General features: G+C 46.1%; 1 pseudogene; it reads left to right on the forward strand.

Annotated features, from left to right (window-relative positions):
• The first annotated feature begins 4,945 nt into the window (after positions 1-4,945).
• Positions 4,946-13,289, forward strand: part of LOC101442533 (dimethyladenosine transferase 1, mitochondrial-like) — a 42,436-nt pseudogene continuing 34,092 nt past the window's right edge.

Consider the following 13,289-nt stretch of genomic DNA (forward strand, 5'->3'; position numbering starts at 1 on the left):
TCTTTCTGTCGTTGGAAGATTTAGCAGTGGGGGTCCCTATGCAGACTGGGTGATATGGATTGAATTGTGACACCCCAAAATACAAGCGATCCTGAGCCTATTGAGAATAGGATCTTTGAAGATGTTGTTAGCGAAGTTGAGACCAGACTGGATTGGGATGGATCTTACTAATTCAATATAACCAGTATCCTTATAAAGAGAGGAGTTTTGGATACAGTTAGTAGAAGGCAGGCCGAGAAGATAGCCAGAGAGATTGAGTTATACCAGGATTGCTGACACCCACTGTCAGAACTCTACAGCTTTCAGAAGAAGCAGGGCTCCACTGACACCTCGATTTTGGATTAGTCTCCAAAACTGAGGGACAATAAATTGTTGTTCTTTAAGGAGGCTGTGCCATGGTACTTTGTTATAACACCCCCAGCACACTAAAGACATTGGAACAGAAGAAAAGTTTGAGAAATATGGCCACAGTTACCCAGGAGGCGTGATGACTGTGACATGAAATATTTGTGGGAACTCCCAGACAGGGTTGGAACTGGGGCCAGGGAAGAGGAGACTGTGTGTGCAATCAGGTTTCAGTTGCAGGAAACCGAAAATAATCTAGCTAATAAGCAGAGAAAGGATTCAATACCAGAAATTAGGAATTTACCAGGTCCTTGGAAGAAGTGGAAGAGCAGATGACACTCAGACCCATACCAGTGTGGCCCACCAGAGAGAAATGCTCCCTCTCAAGAAGCCAGCCCTGAAATTGTTCAGCTGGACAATTGCTGGAGCCGAACAAATCAGGAAACTGCATTTGCTTCCCAACATCACCAGTGCTAATGACTGGACCTTGCAATGCTGGTTGAGAAAGCCCAGTGCTGCTGGGACTCTGCCTCTTAGGAGCTGCAGCTGAAGTCACCAGCTGGCATCCCACACCCCACAAACACCTTCCAAATAGTGCAAGTTCATCATAAATGAACTATCCAGAATGTGAGCTGCAAGAGAGTCTGTAAAATGCTGTTTTTGCTTTTGTTATTTTTTTTTTAAAGAGTTTTTTTTTTAAAAGATTTATTTATTTATTTAAATCCCCCCCCCCCCTCCCCTGGTTGTCTGTTCTTGGTGTCTATTTGCTGCGTCTTGTTTCTTTGTCCGCTTCTGTTGTCGTCAGCAGCACGGGAAGTGTGGGCAGCGCCATTCCTGGGCAGGCTGCTCTTTCTTTTCACGCTGGGCGGCTCTCCTTACGGGGCACACTCCTTGCGCGTGGGGCTCCCCCACGCGGGGGACACCTCTGCATGGCAGGGCACTCCTTGCGCGCATCAGCACTGCGCATGGCCAGCTCCACACGGGTCAAGGAGGCCCGGGGTTTGAACCGCGGACCTCCCATCTGGTAGACGGACGCCCTAACCACTGGGCCAAAGTCCGTTTCCCTGTTATTTTTTTAAATTTAACTTTCCAGCCTCTGTCACTCAGGAAGACAAGCAAAAAGTAATGTGGAATGGAACAGGAATGCCATTTCACCATATCCACTGTGCATCTAGGGGGCTGGGTTAGGAAGCGGATTTTAAGCCAAGGAGTAGTGTAAGGAAAATGACGGAGGTCCTAAAATAATAGATGGTGGTGAAACTAGGAAATTCTTATTTTTTATTAATCTGACTGCTCTTTTTCAAACCCTAAATTGTGTGGTTTTATAATGTGGGCTGTGGAAAAGTGGAGATGATATTGTATCTAGTTCACAAGATTATTTTGAAGATTTATTAAGATAAAATAAGAAAATACGTCTTTGCAGATTGTAAGCTATTATAAAATGATAGTAGTTTTAGGTGAAAAAAATTATTCTGATGAGTCAGAAATCTTGTTGGACAAAATTTACATAGGATCCTCTTACAGAAAATTTGTCAGTTGCTGTCAGGACTTTGAGTTTATGATGATAAAAATGGTGGTAGCTCATGATAAAATTTGAGTCCATTTCTCAAACTGGCCCCATTGTGTGGAGATTTAATTAACCTGTTTTCAAGAGAGCAGATCCATAACCCCAGTCTGCTCTTTAGGCTGAGAACTAGCAGCCTCACCTATCGTAACCCAGAGAAAAGTGCTAGGGTGTCATGCCCAAATGGACAGTGTGCTTTCCTGCCCTCCATGAGACCCAGAAGTGATCCCATCCATCAGCTCAGTTCCCATGCTAACAAATCCCGCCTTTGAGGGTCGGAACCATGTTGTCCTCACGCCTCTGCCCTCAGCCAAAAGCAACTGGTAGGTGCTGGATTAGTACCACAATTCTTACAGAGAAGCACTTAATCCAAGTTAATATACCAGGTTGCTGTCTTGGTTTTAGGAAAGCAGTAAGTAAAGACCTAAAAATGGACCTTGAGATCAGTCTTTAATAGGACTTTTATGTACTAGCCAATATAATTAAAGAAAGAAGACTAGGGGGGTGGGGGGAGAAGGGAGGAAATGAGAGAGAGAGGAAAAAAGAAAAGCAAAAAAGGAAAAGAGCTCTGTGCAAATTCTGTGCTTTTTTATTTAAAGAAATGTCAGCCCAGAGTGGCAAAACAAGAGCAAGCCTGTTTGGACAGATTTAGGCTAAATTTACCTCAGGGAGCTCTACCTGGCACACCTTGACTCAAAGCCATCATATTTTCCATCAGTCAGCTCAATTTCCCCTCAGTTCTCTCCAGGAAAAGCCAGATTTGAATTTGGAGGAAAATACACTGTTCCTACGGCAAAATATCAATAAGAAAAACAAACAGGGTGAAGATCTACACTCCAGATAAAAGCCAGACTTCCGCTAATGCTCCAGGAGTGTAGGACCTGCCAGGGGCTTCTACCATGAGCAGTTTTTGCTTACAGCCCAACTCAGTTCTAGTTCTAAAAATATCACTCTCGGCTCACAGGAAAAATGTAGGCTCGCTAGTGAGGGAGAATGTTCTAGAATCTGATCTATTGCTGTGCAAAATAGCCTCTTGATGGAAGTGATGGGGACTTCCTCCTAGCAGACACTGGAAATTCGATTGGGTTGAGTTGAGCAGTGTGAATGGAGAGGGGTGCTGGAGCTCTCTTATGACTAATTGCCAAGGCTCTTTCATGTGTGTTGAACAGACCTTTCCTTACCAACTTACTCTCTTCATGACAACGTTGAACATTTCAACAGCACTTTATAGTGCAGTGTTTTTCTGTTTCCTTTTTATCTATGAGAACGATGCCTTGGAGATTTGTTAAGTGACTGGACAAAAGCTGCACAACCAATCAGTTTCTGTATACGGTTTCCCTCATCCATTTGTTCACTTGGTCAATAAAATAAGAGCGGCAGTTATGTGCTGAGTATGGTACTAGGGCAACACAAAGACAAACCAAATACAGTCGCTGGCACAAGGGGGAAAAGCAAAACGCTTTCTTCTCTGTTCTGCCAGATGTGGCAGATTTATCATTTCTGAGTGCATTTTGTTATTATTTGCTGAATTTTTTCCATGTCTTCACTGCAGAAGATACTATATTGACCTTAATCCCGTCATGAAACTGAAGCTGGCAAGAGTTACCATCATTTTAGGACATGGCAGCACAAAAGGAAGAATTGGAATTTAAAGTCAGAAGTTAAAGTGTTAGCTTTAAAGCCCATCTTTATTTTTAAGATTTATTTTCTTTATTTCTACCCCACCCCCCATCACTGTTTGCACTCCCTGTCTGCTCTCTGTGTCTTTCATTGTGTGCTCTCTGTCTGCTTGTCTTCTTTTTAGGAGGCACAGGGAACCAAACCTGGGACCTCCCATGTGGGAGGGAGGCGCCCATCACTTGAGCCATATCCTCTCCCTGCTTATTGTGTCTCTCACTGTTTCCTCATTGTGTCAGCTCATTGCATCATTTTCTTGCATCAGCTCACTGTGCTGCTCCATTGTACCAGCTCATCTTCTTTAGGAGGCACCAGGAACTGAACCCAGGACCTCCCATGTGGCAGGTGGGAGCCCAACTGCTTGAGCCACATCTGCTTCCCTAGCCCATCTTTTTGTGTAAGACCTTGGGGAGGTAGTTTCACCTACCTGAGCCTCAATTTCCTCATCTGTAAAATGGGAAAATTCAAAATACAGTCACACAAGTTTGTTAGGAAGTGTTTTAGTCTGCTAGGTTGCCAAAATGCAATAAATCAGAAATGGATTGGCTTTTACAAGGGGGACTTACTAGCTTATAAGCTTACAGTTCTGAAGCCATGAAAATGTCCTAATCAAGGCTTCATCGGGTAATGCTTTCTCCCTGAAGACCAACTTCCAGTGATCCTGGACTCCTCTATCACATGGCCAGGCACATGGCAGTGTCTACTGGTCTTTCCCCCCTCGTCTGATCCTTGGTGCTTTCAGCCTCTGACTTCAGTGGCTTTTTCTCTCCCGGGTTCCACGGATTCAGTTTCTTGCTCTCATGACTTTCTCTTTGCTTCTGTGGGTTTCTCTCCCCATCTCTTTCCATACTCATCTCATTTATAAAGGACATAAGAGGACTAAGACCCACCCTGGGTCACTCCCTATTAAAGTAACCTGTGCACAAGGCCCTTAACCAAATTAACCTAATCAAAAGTTCCCACCTACAATAGGTTCACACACCCACGGGAAAGGATTAGCTTTAAGAACATAATTTTTGGGCACGCAGGGCCTTGAGGAGAAAGGCCCACCAGCTGAGACTAAGTGGCATCTGCCATGGCTCATGGCTGCTCGCGGGGCGCTCAGTGCTTTCTGCCTCTCGCTGCTGCCCACTTATTCGAGAGATTAAGTTGTTTAAACTACACATGGTGAAATAGCTCTCCCAGAATTTCCTCCTGGACTTGAGGCTGACAGATAAAATTGTAGGAAAAGCTGGCAGTCTGACCACTGCTTATGTTTAGGAAGTGGGTCCTGGGCTGGGGGAATCACAAGAGCCATTCTCAATGCCAATGTTGCGAAACTTCTGGTGGTTGACAAGGACACTCTATTTATTCCTGGATTGCAGATGCTTTCTGAAGCAGCACCTGGAAAACTGAAAATCGTCCATGGAGATGTTTTGACATTTAAAATAGATAAGGCTTTTCCAGAAAGTCTTAAAAGACCATGGGAGGATGATCCTCCAGATGCATATACTATTGGAAATCTTCCTTTTAGTGTATCAACTCCACTGATTATCCAGTGGTTTGAAAAGGTTTCTTGTAGAAATGGACCTTTTGCTTACGGCTGAAACCAGCTAACTTTGGCTTTTCAAAAGGAGGTGGCAGAGAGATGCACAGCCAACACAGGAAGCAAACAGTGTAGTTGGCTTTCCATCATGGCCCAGTACCTCTGCACAGTTCATACGAGCTTTATAATTCCAGGTCGGACATTTGTCCCCAAACTAGAGGTGGACGTTGGGGTTGTGCACTTCAGCCCCTTGGTCCAACCCAGGATCAACCAGACATTCAAGCTGGTGGAAAAAGTTGTGCAGAACGTGTTCCAATTCCAGAGGAAATACTGCCATCACGGACTTGGACTGTCGTTTCCTGAAACTCATCGCATTCTATGCACTGAGAAAAACCATTATAGCTGGCAGGCATGGACCTGACCCCTCAGCCCCAATATCTCTCCATCTCCCATTTTAAGAGCCTCTGTGACATGTACAGAGAAATGTGTGATGAAGATCCACTCCTCTTCACTTACAACTTCAGTGATGATCTTAAGCACAGAAAAGGTACAAATCAGGAAAACAAGGATGATATGGAAGTTGCAGACTCTCAAGCAGCTACGGAATGCTACAGAATACTGATTTTCGTAAGCCACCCTCCTTTTATCTTCTACAGAATAAAAATACCAACGACCAGGTATGGCATATTTCCCTTTTACTGGAAAGTTTGATAGAGAAAATAATCAAATAAGATACAGTACAGGGGATTTTTAAAAATATGTGTATACTGCATAGTTATGACAGGATTAGTAGGAACAGTTTCTATTACACCCTTACAAAAATGGAGTATCTATACATCGTGCCCCTAAACCACATTGAAATAACTTAAAAATGCTTTAAATAAAGTAAAAACTAACAGCTCTAAGAAAATACCCAGAGAACTGAAAAAAAATGACCCATTTAAAAGCTATTAATCACAACTTCCCCACCTTAACTTAAAATAATTAGAATGCAATTTTAAGGATTCTAAATAATTTGTGATACCTGCTCAAAAGGGATATACGCTGAGTAATTTACAGGATCTGACCACTTTGATCTGGTTTTCTGATCTACGATAAATTAAAATAACTTAAATCTTTACATTTATGTTGTGGAAAACCCAATAATGAGTAGTGCTTCTGCAATTTCCACTTTACCACTAGTTTAAAAGTAAAATCAGCAGTTTAATCCATGACGGGATTGAAATTGTGCTATGACTTTGCGTGGCTCTCTGTCTCCTAAAAACACTCCTCGTTGACTGCTGATGTTAAACCTTGGGCACTGAACTCTCGCTCAATGACAGAACTGAAATCGATGCCAGCATTCCCAGACTGGCTGTCGAGCGGCTGGTGGCAAGCCTGCGTTTTCAGCAGCGCTCCTCTGTCCCTCTTGGTGCTGTTTGCTTTCTGTTTGATGGGGTAGAAATACCCGCGGACCAGTCTGGGGTGCTCCCTGCCGCTTTGTCCCTGCCCAGCCTCAGGGCGAGCACCAGGGTCCTCCGAGATCCTCAGTCTCTGAAAGCGAAGCTCAGTGTCCTGGGTTGGGCTGGCCCGTCTCAGAGAGTGGTGGCCGTTGTCATCCTCATCGCTGAGGATGTCACTGTCTTTGATGAGATTGTCCAAAAAAATCTGACAGGCTCACCTGCACCTGCTGCTCAGGGGACGCACTCGTGGTGTCCTACCTGCCCACGGGGCCGCCGCTGCTCAGGCTGCCCCCGCCCTAGTCCAGCGAGCTGCCCTTGCCCGTCTCGCCAGTCCCCTCGCTGCTAGAGGGACTCTTGAGTACCTTCAGGGATCTGATGAAGCTGCAAGGAGAAAAGCACATTGCCCGCCGACATCCAGAAGCCCAATCAGGCAGGGGGTCATTCAGCACTGTGGGTTGTAAGATTTAATTCCTGTTAAGTATTGAATTGTGTGTGTCCCCTCCAAAGACACGGTCAAGTCCTAGCCCCCGAGCCCATGGATGTGACCCTGCTTGAAAACAGGGAACCACCTTTGAGACTGGAGTAGGGGGCACCTAAATCCACCAGGAAAGCCAGAGGGAGCACGGGAAGCGGGAGGACGGTATGACTGGGAAGGTCACCTGCTCTTCGGGGTCAGAACGAGACCCTCAGGTTTCTTGGTCTGAAGTCGTTAGCGTAGTGTGTGCTTAAGTTCCCAGGCTGCTTTAGGGCTGGGAACCTGCACTCAAGCGCAGTCTAGACTGGCAGCTGGTGCTAAGCCAGGGCTGGGGGGCTAGAGGGGTTCTGGTTTATAAAACGTCATCGCAACAAGGCATTTTTAGGCCTCTTAGAGGGAAATAAAGTCACCACTGACGTCTCGCTAAAAAAAGGAACGTAATTTTCTGGGGTCCATAAAACGCCTCAAACTGCCACAGGAAGTGAGGTCATAATTAAGAAATATCATATACTATAAAGCTATATAAGCAGTTACGATTATTAACTGGTACAGAAAGAGAGCTAAGTTCACTCAAATAGACATTTTAGACCTGTGAAAATCAATAAGGCAACTCATTCAATTTGCTCTTTAATACTACCACTGTCCTTTAAGTATTTCACGGATAGATTACATCATGGCATGAAAAGGCATATGTTATAGATTAAAATGAAAGATCCCTTTTCCCCTTCACTGTTTACCTCCAAGTAAAGTCTGTGAGCAGATTCATAGCATGACATGAAATGGCCGTAATTGTTACAAGGGGTTTATAAAGCAGTGATGTTGCTTTGTGTTAAGTATTTTAAGGAACACTAAGAAAAGGCCAGGGTTGAACTTTGGGAAGCTCTAATGTACTTTTGTGCCTGGGCTCCTGTTTATTTTTTAATTATTTTTAAAAAAATCAATTTTAGTGAAATGGTATTCGTAATCCATACAGTCCATCTAAAGTACACAGTCAATGGCATTTGGTATAATCACAAGAGTTTTGCGTCCTTCTGTTTCTTTTGACACCTAAACTTCTGCCATACAATCCCCTTGCCCTTTTTTCTCCCCCAGATTGCCTGTTGTGTCTCGTTGCTTCCCTGGGAAGCCTGTCGCCCTGGCCACCCACTCCCAGGCTCCACACGGCCCTGTTCCTCTTGTGAGAGGCTCTAAGAGCTCCTGCTCTGCAGCCTGCAAACCAGTGTTTGTGCTGATCGACATTGCAGGCACCCACCTGACCCACTTCTTTGGCGGTTCCTCTTCTCTTCCTTGCACCTGCTCTCCAAGCAGAGCAAAGGAGTGTCAAATAAAAAGTAGATGTCTGTCTGTTTTGCCTGCCTTTCCTTCTCTCTCCAGGGAGGGAGGGTAATTGGATCCCATCTGCAAAGGCCTCTGGGAAGCTCCAGGGTGGGCAGATGCCGTAAAACCCATCATTGCTCACTTGTGAGCAGCCCCACTCCTTTGTTGTGTCCCCCCACCCCCCACACACACACCCCTCAGCTTCCCTGGAGGTGTGAATATTACTCACAGAACAGAGGTCACCTTGGGGCCAGGCCAGCAAAAATGAATTTTAATATGAGCATTTCTCACCTCAGCTCTGTTGGAGACTTTTTTTTTTAATCTTATTTTCTGTTCTTCTGGAGATAAAACAGGAAATGAACCCCCCCCCCCCAAAAAAAAGCACAAGTTGTTTAGGCAAATAAAGGATCCAATTTAAACATCCCTAATGCTAAATTATTTCTTAATTCCTAAAATCAGATCAAACCTTAGAGACCCATTCAGTTTCTCTTGGAGCGACGATGCCTCTCTGGTTTCCTGAACTGCAGGTCAGGCTGTCTGGGACAGAGCCCTTTCCAGAAGCCCACACATTTCATAGATAGGTTCTTGTTAGATATTCCCAGTGGCCCCCCACTTTACAGATGGAGAGAGGGGACTTCTGTGAAGAATGAAGACTTACCCTAAAGGGTGCCAAGCTAAGCTGAGGCCTCTGGAGGCTGCTGAGAATTTGTATGAGTGGGGCCAAATCTGGCTTTTAAAATTAGAAGGTCTTTTATAACTCTCAGAAGCTCCTCAATCCCTACATCACCTCTTGACTATTTATGAAATGCTCGTTACGTTCTTAGTTCTGCAGGGTGAGTCAAGAAGACAAAACAAGGTCCCTCAAGGATTTACTGTCTTGTTAAATAATGAGCATAATCGCTTTCATCAAATTCTTTCCCTATCCTCTTGTATTAATCAGGGTTGTAAACCTGGAGCCTGGGCTTGGGTTACTCTAGCTGGGTTAAGCAGAACAGGAATTAACGGATATGAGGGAACTCACAGAATCTCCAAGAGGGCCAGAAATTCAGGCGCGGAGTTTCCGCAGCCAGTAAGATTACGCCTGCACATTTCACAGCCAGATTGCTCCTGCAGAGACCCTGTGCAGCCTCTCCTGGGCACAGACTGGAGCTTGTACTGGGGATCTACTAGGCACAGCCTGGGGTGTACACCCGGGATCTCCCAGGACTCTGCCACTGGGGCCTGTGAACTCTTGCCTCTCTCCCACCCTTGCCAGAAAAAGACATTTTCCTGGCATCTGCTTTCTCTTTCAAGCAGGTCTCTAATTTGCAGAGTGTAAGTCATGTGACTGCACCTTAGGCCCCAGGAAGTCTGGGAAAGCAAGTTTTGGCTTCTACCTCAGATAGGCTGGATCCATTCCGGTGTTTCCGAAACACGGGAAGCTGTTAAAGATTCTGGCCTCCAATGAATGACAACTGTTCACTAATCCACTGCTTGCCTCATCATTTCATCTCTAGTTTAACATGGTAGCTTTCTCACTGTTTTCCTGCCCCTTTCTACCTGTCTTTCGCTCACCATTCCTTACTGTACGCAATTTCTAGATTCATTTTTCTACAGTAACGTTCCAGTCTTTCCTCTTTCCTGAGACAGAGCCCCCAGTGGCTCCCGATTAAAATGCCTCTGTGACCGGCAGGGGCTACGCCTGGAACAATTAGCACCCCTTTAGTGAAGGGATTATTCTGGAAAGCAGGAACCACCCTGAGAGAATGCAAAGCAAAAGTGGAGCCCTGGAGGCGGGCAGGACAGCAGGCAAAAGAGAGGTGGAGTGGGAAGGGTCAGCACTAAACAAGTAGGTATTTGTCCTAGGCCTGCGGTGGACTCTGGGAACACAGTGTGCCTGGGAAACAGGCTCCTGGAGGGCTCCATCAGAGTGAAAGACCAGCCTTGGCCACTTAAAGCTTTTAGAACTTAGCTATGAGCTTGCTGCCACCATTTCTCCGCCCCTACACCAAAGCCAGGCTCAGAATTTGATTGACACACAGGCCAGCTGGGCCAGTTCCCTGACCCTGCTCCATTCTAAACCACCTGTACCCCAGGGAGAAGGAATCCTGCTTCTACCGTCCAGAAAAAGAAAGACCTGAGCCCTGAGTGTAGAAGGAGCTTCTTCCGGGGAAGGCTCCAAGTGACGGCTGTTTGGTCCCATTTAGAGCTATGGAAGTCAAGCACATTTTTGCAAGATCAAGGAAAAATGGACAGAACAAAGCAGCCCTGGCTCTCACTGGCTGGTGAGGTTCTTGTGCTTTCCTTAAATTACGATTTAGGCTCCAGGGCATAATCTGAATAACTCTTCCATCTATTTTATTCCTCTTTTTGTCTGACATTTGCCAGGCCAGTCACTGTAGCTTATGATTGCTCAGCCTTTATTAGGTTTTGTTTCTGTGTCTGACATTGTCAAGGGGACCTGCCATCCATTTTCTTTAACAAGCACCTCAGATTCTGCTTTATGAAGGGAAAGTTATCTCAGGGGCTTGAGAAGATACTTACTGCATTACTCCCCATGAGAAGGGCCAGGAAGATCAGAACCCTGTGGCTCCCCTCGAAGCCAAAGCCTGGGGTGGCAGAGCTGGACTGGGCAGCTCTGTGCTAGGGGCTGCACTCTGGTTTTCTCTGCCCCAGCAGGCAGCTCAGCTGATTGCCTGTAGCTGCAAGGGATCCGGAGAACAGACCTCACCTCTGCGGCCTGCCTGGACAGACATGCCCGGCCCAGCTGCTCCTTAGCTTAGGGCTGGGCAGGACAAGAAAGATTTTTCCAGATGCTCAGCATGTCCTCTTCATGTGGGCATGCATTCATTCATTCCTCCAGCAAATCTGCATGCACTGAATGCCTCTATATTCCAGGCACTGCACTAAAATGAGGGAGATGCAAACACGCTTAAGCTCATTCTGGAGGTGAGAGAGGAGCGTGACACCTGAGCTAGGGGAGTGGGGGTGGCTCAAGGAAGACATTATCCAGACTTCCAGCCCTAAAGGGTCCAGAACTGGAACTTCTCCCTTCTCCTCCTCCTCCTTCCAAATCTAAATGTTTCCTTTCCAAATGCCCACCCCTCACCAATACACACCCTGTCGCGCGCACACCTGCACATCCTCGTGTCTGAGTCTGGGCTCAGGATTTGAAATGGGCAGGAAGGGGGAAGGGGGAAAGAGGGAGAAGGGAAGCACCAAGACACCTGGGACAGGCACCTCTCAGCTGCATGGGGGACTCGGAGCGAGGGGGAGGATAAAAGCTGGCCCCGCTGGCTTTCGCTGGCTTTCGCCATCTCAAGCTCAGAGATGGATTCTTAAGGGGACAGAACCACTGGCCTCTCCCATACTTTGTGCTGGCTGCGAGCACCCTCTCCACCCAAGACTGCTGGGAGGCTCTTCCCCTTCGGCCCTAAGGCTGGAGTCTGCTTGATTAATGCAGGTAGGTGCCTACAACAGGGTGTGGCACAGAGGAGGCTCACACAGTGAGTTCCTCCTGGTCTCTTTAGAAGCTCCCCTTGGTGCATATTTTAGCACGATCGAGATTATATCACCAGAACAAGCCAGGAAAGAACAGGAACTGCAGTCTTTCATCACCCAGCGATGCCCTCTAATGCCCCAAAATACTTGTCCTCACTTGTGGGTGCATGGATTCAGGGCTCCCATGTGTGGTTTCTAAACCAGGCTCGCCCCTAACAGTTGAGTCAGCTCTGGGGCTCACGAGGGAATCTGCGCAGGCCTTCCTGCTGCCCTTGTGGCTGTAAGGGACGAGGCAATATTGGGAACTTCTGCTTTGTATAAAGTGTCCCCATTTCCCAGCGGCAGACTTGGTCCAGCTCGTGCATGCTACCTGCAGCCCCTTCCCCTCATCAAGAAATCAGGCTCTTCCCTTGCCTCCTCCTGGCTGCCGGGAGAAGACATTTGCTACCATTTCCCTGTGGGGCGCGTTCTCTGTCAGATGAACCAGGTGTGCCCTCTGCAGCCTCAGCACCGAGCCCCCTGGGTGGGAAGGAAGTACAGGTCATTTGGGAAGCAGGCAAGGGCGGTGGGGGGAGAGGAGCGGCGCTGCTGAGCGCAGGCTCCTGCTCCCACCCCTGCCACCCACGCCAGAGTGCAATGCAACAGAAATCATTTTGAATCCTCATGTGCTCAGTTCTCTCTTTCTCATTCACATCTCCCCTGGACTCAGTTTACCTGTGATTTTTCAGTTTGCTCTTTTGTGGATTTGAAAGAGACTGCTTTTCCATACAAGTCACATTTCCCCTAGCTCCAAATCCTGATTGCACATAGCTTACATTTCATAGCCCCTCCTAGACTAGAATTAACCCACCACAGTGCTCATGTCTATATTACGTAGAGAAATAAATCTGTCTTGAAAAGCAATAATAGCAAGCTGTCATTTTAAAAATAAACTTACATCTCTTACTCCCTCACCCCAAGATCAATACATATTTTTTGAAAGCACATCGATGTTTGAGTTATTTTCAGCTTTCCTTCATAGTCTTAAACATCTGTTAGGTTCTCTCCCTGCAGACATCCACTAAATAATATGGTTTATTTTGGGTAACTGATTGTAGGAAACCTTCTCATATATCTACCAAATGACATTTTAAATCACATCTTCTTTTCAACTTTAAAAAACCAAATGACTTCCTTATCTTGATATGATTTATCATTTGCTCATAAACCAGTGACCTGTAAGGATATTATCGCTGGGTCCTTCACGGGAAGGTTCTTATCAAGCCAGCAAAGTTTACAATCACAGCAAGGGAATAGAAGGAAAACAAATGGTATAGTCAATAGTTCTCAGAGTACAATTTTTTTTCAAACTATCTTATCTAGTAAACCTGTTTCCAAAAGCTCACAGATGATGGGATTTTTCATTAACTGTAGAGATATGGTAAGTGATGTGGGTAATATGTTGAATATTTTCTCTTTTCCCTG

Source organism: Dasypus novemcinctus, chromosome 13 (assembly GCF_030445035.2).
Source record: "Dasypus novemcinctus isolate mDasNov1 chromosome 13, mDasNov1.1.hap2, whole genome shotgun sequence".
Classification (NCBI taxonomy): domain Eukaryota; kingdom Metazoa; phylum Chordata; class Mammalia; order Cingulata; family Dasypodidae; genus Dasypus; species Dasypus novemcinctus.